The 12,715-nt window shown below is 38.0% G+C and overlaps 1 protein-coding gene across 1 annotated transcript in view; it reads left to right on the top strand.

The window, feature by feature from the left end:
• Positions 1–12,715, top strand: part of LOC134654495 (uncharacterized) — a 244,805-nt gene that overhangs the window by 122,489 nt on the left and 109,601 nt on the right. Inside the window, exon 2 of the mRNA XM_063509939.1 lies at positions 10,475–10,520. The gene's annotated coding sequence lies outside the window, so the exon portion shown is untranslated. The remainder of the gene's footprint in view (positions 1–10,474; positions 10,521–12,715) is intronic.

The following is a 12,715-nucleotide window of genomic DNA, read 5'->3' as shown; positions in this document are numbered from 1 at the left end:
GGCCTATAAATCCCGGTCTTTTGATAGGCTTGCGTGGGGATATAGATCCAACACGTAGAGGCCCCTTGGAGAGCTTTGATGTCATGTAGAACACCTGCTGGAACCCGTTCACAGGTGCAACAATAGACACTCATGAACCGGTCGCAGCAGGCATTGGGACTATTGTAGAAAAAGTAAACAGTATATCAAATATTGATCTTATATTATACTCTCAACGAGTATAGGACGCGAAAGATGCACCACGAGTATTATCCAAAGTATATTGTCATCTGAGGGTCTGCCGCGAACCACGTTCGACGTGTTGCCTCTCTGTCGCACTTGTAAATTCTTACCTAAGTGTGACAGGGAGGCAAGACGTCGCGGTAGGCCCTCTGGTGCCTGTACATTGAGAAATCGTGAACAAAGATGGGCATAGCGTGACTAATTATCAATATTCATCTCGAAGAGGTCACTGCCCCCAACGGACCCCTGATAATGCCGATCGGATCTTAGATCGAGATAACAATGGTCCATCACGGTAATTGCAATGGCAGTATCTCAACTCCAATTTTCTCATCAACAAAATACTGGGTAAGATAATTTTATTCAAAAAATCCATTCCTAAAAGTCAGCGGTAAACGCTGAGGTACTAAAAGCTCTTAAACGTAACTTTAACTAGTATTTCTATTAAAAAAATGTATTGTTGTACAACTTTATACATCAGTAAAACTTATAAACTACATATAGTGTATGTAGAGATAAATAAAGTTGACTCAAAATAACTGTGTAGTTTAGATTTCTAGCAAACTTAGAATAAACGGACTCTTTTTCATATTTTAGCACTAAAAATAAGGTAAGCTATTTATGTGTATTTATTGCAAAAATACTTTTGAAAAATAAGTAGCCGCTACCATGAAAAAATTATATAACATTATATGATCATATACATTATTTTCGTAGTAATAGTTACTATTTTTTAATAGCGTTTTTCAATAAAAAGACGTCAAGATTGTTTATCCTTTTTCTAATGCTAAAAAAGGGAAGTTTATTTAACAATTTGTTTAGACTATGATCAATGTGGCTTATTCCGTCACAGGGACTATTCCGTCCACGCGCGTATATTTCTTTGATTTTCAATCGTAGGAAAAAATAACCCATTTGCTTTGATTGCTGAAACAAAAAGCAGTCGCTGCTTTGTCGATGAATTTATCAATGTTGTTCGTTGTTCGAGATAAAGTGTCATTCAATAGAACTTGCTAACTATGTAAACAAACCGCCATACTAAAATTGACACTGAATGTCAAATTACTAGTAACTTTTGTTTACATAGTTCGCAAGTTCTATTGAATGACACTTTATACGCTAATGGACGGAATATTCCCTGACGGAATTAGCCACATTGACCTTATAATAATTTTGTCGCTGGGCATCAAGTGCATTTGAGCACCATCTGGTGGCCTAGTAAGCGCTGGTGGCCTAGCGGTAAGAGCGTGCGACTTTCAATCCGGAGGTCGCGGGTTCAAACCCCGGCTCGTACCAATGAGTTTTTCGGAACTTACGTACGTAATATCATTTGATATTTACCAGTCGCTTTTCGGTGAAGGAAAACATCGTGAGGAAACCGGACTAATCCCTAATAAGGCCTAGTTTCCCCTCTGGGTTGGAAGGTCAGGTGGCAGTCGCTTTCGTAAAAATTAGTGCCTACGTCAATTCTTGGGATTAGTTGTCAAGCGGACCCCAGGCTCCCATGAGCCGTGGCAATATGCCGGGATAACGCGAGGTAGATGATGATATAAGATACTGCCTATTATAACTATGCTTTCTATCCGTATAGTAAGCTTGGTAAGCTTGGCACGCGATTCGAATCGGTTTCGACAGCTTTTGAGGTCTATGGCCTGACAATGACAATGACGTGCCGATAGTGTTTGGGTATTATGTAGAGTCAAGGTCCTAAATGGGTGTCATTCTAACCTAACCTAACAACGTTTGTCCTAAAGTCACTTGCCCTAAATGGTTTGTCCTAATGGGCACATGCTCTAACGATCAATTGTCATAACGATTATTTTCCATAATGTAAGGTTCTGAAAAATGGTTAGGTTTTAGAACTTGCTGCCACAAAAGTGGGTTAGGTTAGGGTTAGAACTGCGACCCACGCAAAAAAGAAAATATACTTAATATCATTAGGATAAGTAATCAATAATTAGGGAAACCAAAATTAGGGTTTTTAGTGTTAGGACAATTGATCATTATGACAAACAATATTAGGGAATGCAAAGATAGGAGAAAAGACTTTAGGGATTCAGATATAGATCCGTCATAAATATGGGTATAATTTCCAACCATAATCCATTGAAATAAGGTAGAAAGTGCCAATGAATGCGTAATTAGAGTGACAGAAAAAAATGCCCGCAATTTGCGAACATAAATTTTCGTGGTTATACTCGTAGCCCAGGTAAGTATTTGCCTGACTGTTACCAACGTCGATGTTTAATTACTATTCGTAAAATTTATTGACATCACATAAGGTCCAATTTGTCAATTAAGTAATATTGTTATTAGCGTAAAAAGGTTTTTTGCAAAATTGGATCCGAAAACAATCAGTAGTGTAGATAATATGGCTGCAATTGATTTTGTTTCGAAATAGAATATGTCTATGTTTGTTCCTCCACCCCCATTAGATGTTATGATGATAGTTAACAGATTAAAACGTTAAGTACTTTTTATCTCAGAAGATTCGAAACTTTAGGTATACCCTAAAGAGGTTAATCAGGAGTTGGCCTTAGCGAGATCTACTCGGACGAAGTCGCAGGCAGTTGCTAGTGTTAATATTAGTTGACCATTTTCGTCACACTTGCCCGTAAAGGGTGTCATTACACACAGACACTAAGGGACAATGGCTTAAATTACTTCCGCAGTCCCCTTAGAGTAATGGTTATTACTGCAATATGTGAATAACGGTTCCTAGGGCCACTTGCACCATCCAGGGTTAGCCACTAACCCGGAGTTTACCGTTAAGACAGGGTTCATTGTACTGGTAATTCCGGGTTTAACCGGTTAACCCTGAGTTAGTGGCTATCCCTAGAAACACCAGTGGCCCTTTGTTTATTACTTTCTATTTCCTAAATCAGGATGATTAAAGTGATATTGACACCAGAATCTGTTTAAGCTTTAATTAAGCAAGAAACATCAAAGCAATTAATCGAATTAACTCTTGTTGTCTCTTGTTGTTGGTTGTCTGGAAGAGATCGCTCTTTAGCTATAAGACCGCCTGTTGTCTGCCTCTACATTTAATCAATTGTTATTTTCTTTTGTATCTTTCTACTGAGGTGTGCCAATTAAGAGTATTCTATCTATCTATCTCTTCTTATAAAATAATAATTCGCTTTTAAATGTCTAATATTCCTCCACAATAGCATAAACAAAGATAAAAGCATCTAAGTAATAATTTATAGTACACAAAACCGTAGGAATAAAGGAGAAATAATTACCTTCTCATAATAATTCAAAGGACAGCGGGGAATAAGGAATAATGACTAAAATTCATCCTGAGAGTTCCCGGAATCATAATCTTTGTGAAACCAAAGCTTTTTCTTTGTGTAAATATTGAAGATTTTTTTCCCTCATAAATGTTTTCCTGTTGGGATTGTCTTTTTCTTTTCAATTGCGGACAAGATCATTAATTAAGCTTGTAAGTTTTCCCCACGCAAATGGCATTGGATAAACAGTTTGAACTTGGAAATTATAAGGGATTTACCTACTTGAAGATGACTCACGCTAGACCGACCGGGCCGGAACCGGGCCGGAGCTAGGGTTGCCAGATGGAAAGGCGCTATTATCGGGAAAAAATATAAATTTTTCGGGATTTAGGGACTTAAGTCGGGAAAAAAAATTACATTATTGGCACTACGTCAGCTGCTCCGGCCAATCTCGCCACGCGCGCGCTGACGGGCTCGACGGAGGTTACTCGCTCGCTCAACGACAGTTCGGAACTTGAAATTACTGTTTTATATCGTGAAGCTGTTTTTCGGGACATTTTTCACTTTGTGGGGAATCGGGAACACATGCTAAAAATCCGGAGAATCCCGCCAAATCCCGACCATCTGGCAACCCTAGCCGGAGCTTCCGGCGCTTCGTTTTCTATGGAAAGCACCAAGTAATCACCGATCAGCCGTCATGATGATATGTCGGACGCCGCGGCCCCAGCATCCTGGGTCTAGCCTGAGTCCATTCTTTACTTAATGCTCGGTGATTCAAATTGCTACTCTGAAATGAGTCTGGGCCGGACACGTATGACGCAAAGATGATAGGAGACAAAAAGACCAGATCACAGGCCAAATTGCAGGCCCTCTCTGGAGGAGAAAGCAGCAAATTGGGCTGATTGGAGGAGATTTGGAGAGGCTTATGCCCAACAGTGGAAGCATACTCGCTGAGGAAGAAGAGAAGACCTAAAATGAGACTTGGCCTCCGATACAAGACAGCGCCACTTTTCTCGATCCTGCCCGCTTACGGTCGCATTTTTATCGCTTGTCACCATGCCTGACACGTTCTAACAAGTATGTAAGTGCGAACGTGGCGGGCATAGTGACAGGCGATAAAAATGAAACCATGCTGCGCCCGCTGCGCTACTTTCTGTTGACTCGTAGTTCGCGCAGATCCGCCTTCACTATGTCGCTCCAGCGATACCTGCCGGGCTAGCATATGATTGGCGCGACATTTTCTCACGGCGATATAGACTACCCTCTTTTATTAGCACGGTTAGAAAAAGACGGGTATAGTCTATCTCGCCGCGCCAATCATCTGCTAGGGGTGCTGAGGCGGTGTGACAGAGAGCATATACTACGTACTCGCGTGCAGCGAGTGATTGACTCAAATATAGGTATCAAAAGCCACACAGTTGATTTGCATAACCTATGAATATTAGACCTTAATTTCATTCCAGTAAGGTTCACGAATCATCAATATATATGTCGTCGATGATGCCGCCATGTATGTGACGATTGACAAGAAACGATAACCGAATTGATGATGTATAAACGCCCGTGAGAGCACACGTGGCTACAATACATTAATTAATGCCCCAGCATGCTCCGTAATTACAACACTATCATATAACAGAACCGTAAGTGTACCGGACCAGCCAGAGTAATTTAAACTTTATTACACTGCGTTAAGATTGAAAATTTAAGTGGATCTGCTCTGAATTTAATGCTTTTTAGTTTTTAGTGAAATTATTGTGTGCATTGGAGCTATACCTTTCATTAAGAGGTGTTAAAGCTATCGCTTACAGAGTCAAACTCGCACAAACAAGTACGTACAAACCTACTCTCATATTGTTCAAAGTTCAAAGCACGGATTATATACTTTTTTGTCTATTGATAGTTTAAACTCACTTTCTCCCACATGTTAGCTTGGTTTTGTTTTATTTTTATTTTTATTGTGTTTTCCCTGGCTGCCCTGAAAACCAGCGCCATGGCTAAGTGTCTTAGACATCGGCATATGCTGAGTGGCATCTATTTTGGTATTAGAATAAGATGGTTAAGTTTTACACCAAATAAAGTATTTCTATTTCTAAACGCTGACTACAGGATGGAAGAATTTATTGGACATATACGGACACTAGGTACCATAAACCGTTGAAACAGCTCAAAATGCTGAAACGTCTACCGATTTTTTAAAGTTATTCTACTATATACTTCCGTATTATTTGGAACACGCGCTAAGCGATTCAAATACGTAGTTAAGTACTTATTAAATTTAACAAACACGTATGAACATAGTTACTTATCAAACATCGATTTCGTTATAATTTGAAACTAAATTGAGAAACCTGCCGTGTATATAATTTGATCGTCTTGGTTATTTGTTTGAAGCAATCGTAATCCTTACACGTGTATATCGAAGTTATGTACTTAATGAATTCAGCTTCGCTTTTGATTTAGGATGTTTGATATAAAATACATGCATTTACCAAGCTCAAGAGGATATTAAATGTAATAAGTAAATAATAATAAAATAATACCACGAATCACCTGTGTAATATACACTTCTACAGTGTACCAACACACACACATGTAAACTTTATATTATTATGTTATAAGTTGCCAGTCATCATTAATAGTCTGTGCGGAAAGAGAAGAGTCGTGGAATGTATGGGCACATGGGGCCCAATACACTCCACGACTCTTCTCTTTCCGAACAGATTCTAGCAGTGGATTGAAAAACACGACAAAATATACCACCCTCTAATAAGTCTTTCAAACAGACATGTGTGAAAGTATCAATCAGCTACAGTTTCATAGTTTATATATTTACAGATATTTACTTGTAAAACTGTTAGAGCTTGGTAGGTACCACGTAGGTACCCTTGACTTGTAGTACAGTAGACATTGTAGACTTATATCGACCGGAATATTTGATATTTATTGAAATAGTAGTTTATGCAACAGTGATATAATAAGGGTCGGGTCTTTTTTTACAAAACTCGACTACGTCTCGTTTTGTAACTTCGACCCTTGTATTTTAAGAACCAATTATGAGCTGTTGCATACATTACTTTTTCTATGACAGCTGCAAAAGAGTTATTAAAAAAAAAGAGTTATTAAAAAAAAAGAGTTATTATTAAAAAAAAAGAGTTATTATTTAAAAAAAATTGAGTTATTATTTAAAAAAAAAGAGTTATTATTGTAAATGAAAACATACCTCTTTCAATCAAGATGATCGGAACTTGTATCTTTAAAAAAAATAAAGCAGTTGTATTATACTCATAAGATGACTGCTAGCAGTCATCTTATGAGCCTATAGACAAAGCATTCAAATGACATTGCTTTAGATATCACTGTCAGTCATTTAATTGACACATTTAAGTGCTGGAGTAGAAAAACAAATTTTACAGCATTACAGCTAACACCAATGCACTGTAAAATTAAGTAAGTAATAATAAAGCGATTTAAGCTACCTATTGCGTGTTTAATTCGCAAAAACGTAAAAAATCTTTAAAAAGAACCGTGATTACCACCGTGGTTATGCATGTAACTGCGTCGAAATATCGGGAGCTCGAAAACAATACAAAAGGTAATCACGGTTCATCATATCCCGGTCGATATATAAGTCTAGTGAAACTAACCGTGAATCATTCAAAACTGTGTACTACATGTGTTTTAATTTACTTTATGTTTTTACGTATGTACAGTCAGCAGCAGAAGTTGCTAAGCGAGGTGTTCAAAATGATCTTGACGCGACTTTATTGTTAAGAGAATAAGAGCGTGTCAAGGTAATTTTGAACACCTCGCCCGCTTAGCAGCTTCCGCTGCTGACTGTATGATACCCTTTTACCTTCTTTGACACTGAGAAAAAAACACTGCACTCGGCTTGTTTTACACACATGTGAACATAGTAAGTACAGTCAGCTGCAGAGAAAGGTGATCCCCTGCATAGACTGATTGTATGCAGGGGCGTCACCTCTCTCTGCAGCTCACTGTACTATAAGCTCATCAAAAAGAACAACAATACCCATTCCAACGTAACGACGCACTTTCACCATCAACTTCGCTCCATTATGAGCGAAATTGCTTCATATTGCATTTCATATCTTAAAGACTGTAAGGTTTAGAATTACTTGCACATGTTTTGCCATGTGAGGTTAAGGAATTAAAACCATTTTGGAGCCAGCTGTCTTCAGTTTCTTAACTCGTTTGGTCAAGGTTTAGATTCGCTTAGCTTCAGTGTATGACAACATAGCCTCGTAAGGCCCAAGGTCCTACCTATAGTACGTATTCAGTTGGATGTCATTTAAACCATGATCAATTGGAACAGAGTCGCTTTTGTTTTGTTTCGTTCAATTTTCGAACAACGCAAAATCAATTCTATTTCCTACAGTTTAGGTTCAAATTCCAGTGGAGGATAGAGCATTTTAGTAGTAATTGCGCAGAGTTCGGTTCCATGTAAGTTATGATTGGTCTAATAAAGCTATTGTGCTGGTTTATTGGCGTTACGTGGGGTGACGTTATGAAGGTAGTTTGTTCGATGTTCTGAACTTTAGTGGTTCCGATGCTCCATATGGCGGACCTTTGAGCAACAAAAAGAACGGGAACTTAATCTCTGTAACCATTACTATTACTATGCACGAGCTGAAGTTTAAAGGTTCCGTCACACAGGCGCGTTTTCCGGGCGGGGCGTGAGCGGAGCGTGAGCGTTTTATATGTAAAAGCGGCGCATCCCGCTCACGCCCTGCCCGGAATAGATGCTTGTGTGACGAAGCCATAATATGTTTCATGCCGTTTGGGATTTAGACAGGGTACCAGTTCTCTTCAGATTCTCACTGCCCGTTTCCAACTTTAAGACACGTCAATTAATCAATAGATCTAGAAACTATATGGATTAGATGTGTCAGTGTCAAAAGTGACGTTTTTGTTTGAAGAAACGTCACATATTGACATATTTAATCCATATCGTTTCTAGATCTATTAATTGACGTGTCTTAAAGTTCGCACTCAGTTCGCAGCGGGCCGTCAGTGAGTTAAATTAGAGACTCCTAGACTCAATAGTTGACTGTAGGTAGTATTATTACGGCCAACCCTACAAAACAAAATACGTAGTAGATATCTTATAATAATTATAATATAAACCAGTTCTTTAAATACAGACAGAAAATGCACAACACACATTGAAGAACAATACCTATGCCTTACATGTTACCGTGCTCCCCTGAGAAAGAATTCCTTGAAAAGGGGACAAAAAAGGTTGAATTTTTTTAATAACTTCGCAGACGGAGATAGGTACACATTTATAAGTATATCAGAAGTAACGGTTAGCAAGGTAAAGGTAGAAGGTATATATTAATCAAGGCCTCCTAATTAATCGCACGACCGCTTGTCAGGATTGTCATTGCCTATGTCAAACGCGACAACTCTAATACAGGCAATCCTTTGGCTGGAATTCTGAGCATTAATTGGCTTAACGGTAAATGTGGTATAATTTCTCTTGTGTAGAAAACGCCATATTACAGATGCAGTGTTACTTTTTAGAATAACTTGATGAGGATCAGATGTAGTGACACAGTAAATGACGCAGTTACTAAAAGAAACACTAAAATCTAAGCAAGAAGAACAATGCTTTGCGCCATTAAAAAAAAGATAGGGAAAATTTATCTCACAAAAGCGCACTAACTAAAGGATCACACTCCGCTACAAAAAAGTCCTAAGTGTGACTACGCGTCCACGCAACGTTTATTGTGAACAGAACATTACCTTCAAAATGTCTAATTAAAGGTTCTTATGCCACACCAGCTAATGGTTCATCCTTAAATAAACCTTGAACTCACTTGACGCCTTTTACCTCACAAAAGCGCTAAACGTTCGTAAATATGATCGCACTCCGCCATTCTGACAAAAACGTCCGAAGTCCTAAGTAACCTCAACGCATCTACGCAACGTTTTTCTGAACGGCGCCGTCCTAAGGCAACAGACCCTCAATCTATGCGACCCATTGGGCGCGTACCTTAATGAAAGTTCCAGCGCAAATATGTTGATGAAAATGGAGGGGGAATTAGGTTACTGGCTTCATTAGGAGTTTGTGGGATTTGTTAATTACGGTTTTTGTTTGTTATATTTGACATCTGCCGGTCACGTCTGCCGAATGCCAAGTAAGTTGTGGCACAGAATAAATAATAGTACTAAGTACAGAAGACTCACTCTCTAACAAAACGCGTCTGTTACGATCAGCTCAAATATGGCCGCTAGGTGGCGACAGCGCCACGCGCGGCTTATGGCTTTCCCCAAAATTGGGGCCGAACGGATGTACTTTTAGCTACCTGTAGCAAAGCGACGAAATCGCGGAGTGAGACACGCCTAGTTGTGGCCTGTGGGGCAAAATCACGGCAGAGTGGGAGCCCGAAAACTCAAACCGGGGATCTGGCAGACCCTGCCGGCGAAATTGGGGGGAGGCCTTTGCCCAGCAGTGGGGCACGATAGGCTCCAAATAATAATATTTGACATGTGTAATTGAAATAAAAAGTATAGTTTCATGTTTAAGTTAATATCGAATGTATTAAGAACATAGGGTAAACGTACTGGTGCTCGACGCGGTCCCAGTACTGTCATCTTGAAAGAGCAGGGTGTCATCTATTGGGTATTAGCATGTCGAGCACTAGTACGTTTACCTTATTAAATATTTTTTTATGGTTTTTAAAAAGAATTGCTAGTGACAGATAGGTATTGCAATTCCTAATAACACGTCCTATTTCGTGACATAACTGCTATGTTTGCGATGATCGGTATCAAATTTTAATAGTAGTAATTTTATAGGTAGAGAAACCTAGTAACTTTTATCTCTACTGATTTTATTTTCCACACCAATTATGTATAAACTTGTCTGGTACAGGATGCCTTAAGGCATTAAATCCGCCATTTGTGCTTAACTGTATTGTGCAAGGTTCAATTAAATAAATACATAAAATACTTACTAGTGACACTAAATCATTGTTTTATTCTTGTTTCAGATGTCCTTAACTAATTACCAGACTACACGAGTAGACTACATTTAAGGTAAGTGAGACCATAGAGAAATATAGTAAGACAAGAGTGCTCACTCCATACATCAGTTCAGACTATTAATTTCAGTGTCTACATCTAGCATCGAGTAGCGGAACTATCAGTACTGCTACTTGACAATATATGTAGCACCGACCGGGAAGTCTTATCTCAACAGCATAAGACTTTCCGGTCGGTGCTACATCTATTGTCAAGTAGCAGTACTGATAGTTCCGCTACTCGATGCTAGATGCTAATAGTCTTTTTGGTACTAAAACTGATGTATGGAGTGAGCACTCTATGTATTTTTTTCTCTATGGTGAGACATATAAGGCTTATATATTTTCAGTTTTCTTATTTCCAGGACGACATCGTCATCATCATCATCAGCCAAATGTAGTTCTCCTACAATGTCGTTCCTGTTTTTGGTTTATATAAATGATTTGCCATGTATAGTAGAAAATCTTTGTGAAATAGTTCTTTTTGCTGATGACACATCATTACTTTTTAAGGTTGATCGGAAATCTACCGATTATAGTGTAATTAACAGCACACTCGTTAATGTACTTAACTGGTTTACTATGAACAATTTGCTTCTTAATGCTAAGAAAACCAAATGTATTAGATTTTCTTTGCCGAATGTTAAACCAGTCGATACTAAAATACTTTTGAATAATGAATGCTTAGAGATGGTAGATAAAGCTCTGTTTCTTGGTTTAACATTGGACAAAAATCTACAATGGAGTCCTCATATCGGAACACTAGCTAACAAATTAAGTTCGGCCGCTTACGCCGTGAGGAGAATTAGACAACTGACTAATGTTGAAACAGCTCGCCTTGTTTATTATAGTTATTTTCATAGTGTAATGTCATATGGTATTCTGGTTTGGGGCAAAGCAGCTGACATACAGACTATATTTGTCTTACAAAAGAGAGCCATTCGTTCTATATATAACTTAAGAGCGCGTGAATCATTAAGAGAACTTTTCAAAGAAATTAATATTTTAACTGTAGCTTCCCAATACATATTATGATAGTATTATTTATGTTATTAAGAATCTAGACTCCTTCACTAAGAATTCTGATGTCCATAACTTTAACACTAGAAATAGAAATAAGCTTGCTATCAGAAAGTTTCGTGTCCGTAAAGTACAAAAGTCATTCGTTGGGCAATGCATTCATTTTTATAACAAGTTACCTGAGGATGCTTTAAGATTACCCTTTCCAGCTCTTAAGAATTACTTAAAAAAGTCATTGATGTTAAAAGCTTATTACAGAGTCGAGGACTACTTGACAGACAAACATGCATGGTCCAAACCAGAAACTAACTAATAAAAAGTAGTAGCAATTAAAAACATTGTATTATGTATAGAGTTATAGGTGACACAGCTCAGGTAAGCAGGAAAGCACATCAAATATTATATGTTGGTAATTAATAATAATCAATCAGATTTATATAATATGTTTTCCCATTTCTTTTAATAACTTTATTTTCTTTTCCTTTTGTAAGAATTTGATATGTTTTCTGAAAGAGCTACGATTTTGTATGATTCCATGTACATATGTATATTTTCTAAATCAAATTTCTATTACACCTTATGTGTATAATTGCATGAATTCTATAGTAATTTAAATTGTATTTTTTCCCTTATTTTCTCGTAATGCATGTTAATTATAAGATGTAATTATTTTTGAAAAGATGTGTCCCGCCGAGTTTGTTGCCGGTCCCATATTGGGATACCCTCCTCCAATTGAGGGGGGATTTAAATCTTCTCGGGGCAGAGGTGTAGGGTTGGAGCCGGTCTACCTAGCTTTATTTGACGTTCATAAGCGCATTGTAATTATGCCTACTTGAATAAACTATCTTTTATCTTTTATCTTATCTTTATGTTGTTCTTGTCCAGGTTTCTCTATGAAATAAAACTATTAAAACGGATTATATCGCGTATATTGAATTTATACTACATCCCGACGTTTCGAACCCTTTACAGGGTTCGTGGTCTACGGGTGACTGAGGAAAAACTACAATGTTCAAATCTATCCACTTACAAAATAATTTCATGTCATGAGTAACTAACGCGGTAACCGAAGACAATATGGTAGATATGATTTTTTATCACTGAGACCAACATAACTTTCTGAACCTATTGCTCAAAGCTTATCATACGAGTATTAGGATACCTTATTTTGACAATAGGGATGATGACACA

Source organism: Cydia amplana, chromosome 15, assembly GCF_948474715.1.
Source record: "Cydia amplana chromosome 15, ilCydAmpl1.1, whole genome shotgun sequence".
In the NCBI taxonomy this organism is placed as follows: domain Eukaryota; kingdom Metazoa; phylum Arthropoda; class Insecta; order Lepidoptera; family Tortricidae; genus Cydia; species Cydia amplana.
Note: the sequence above shows the minus strand (reverse complement) of the source record. Positions and strands in the feature narration are given on the sequence as shown.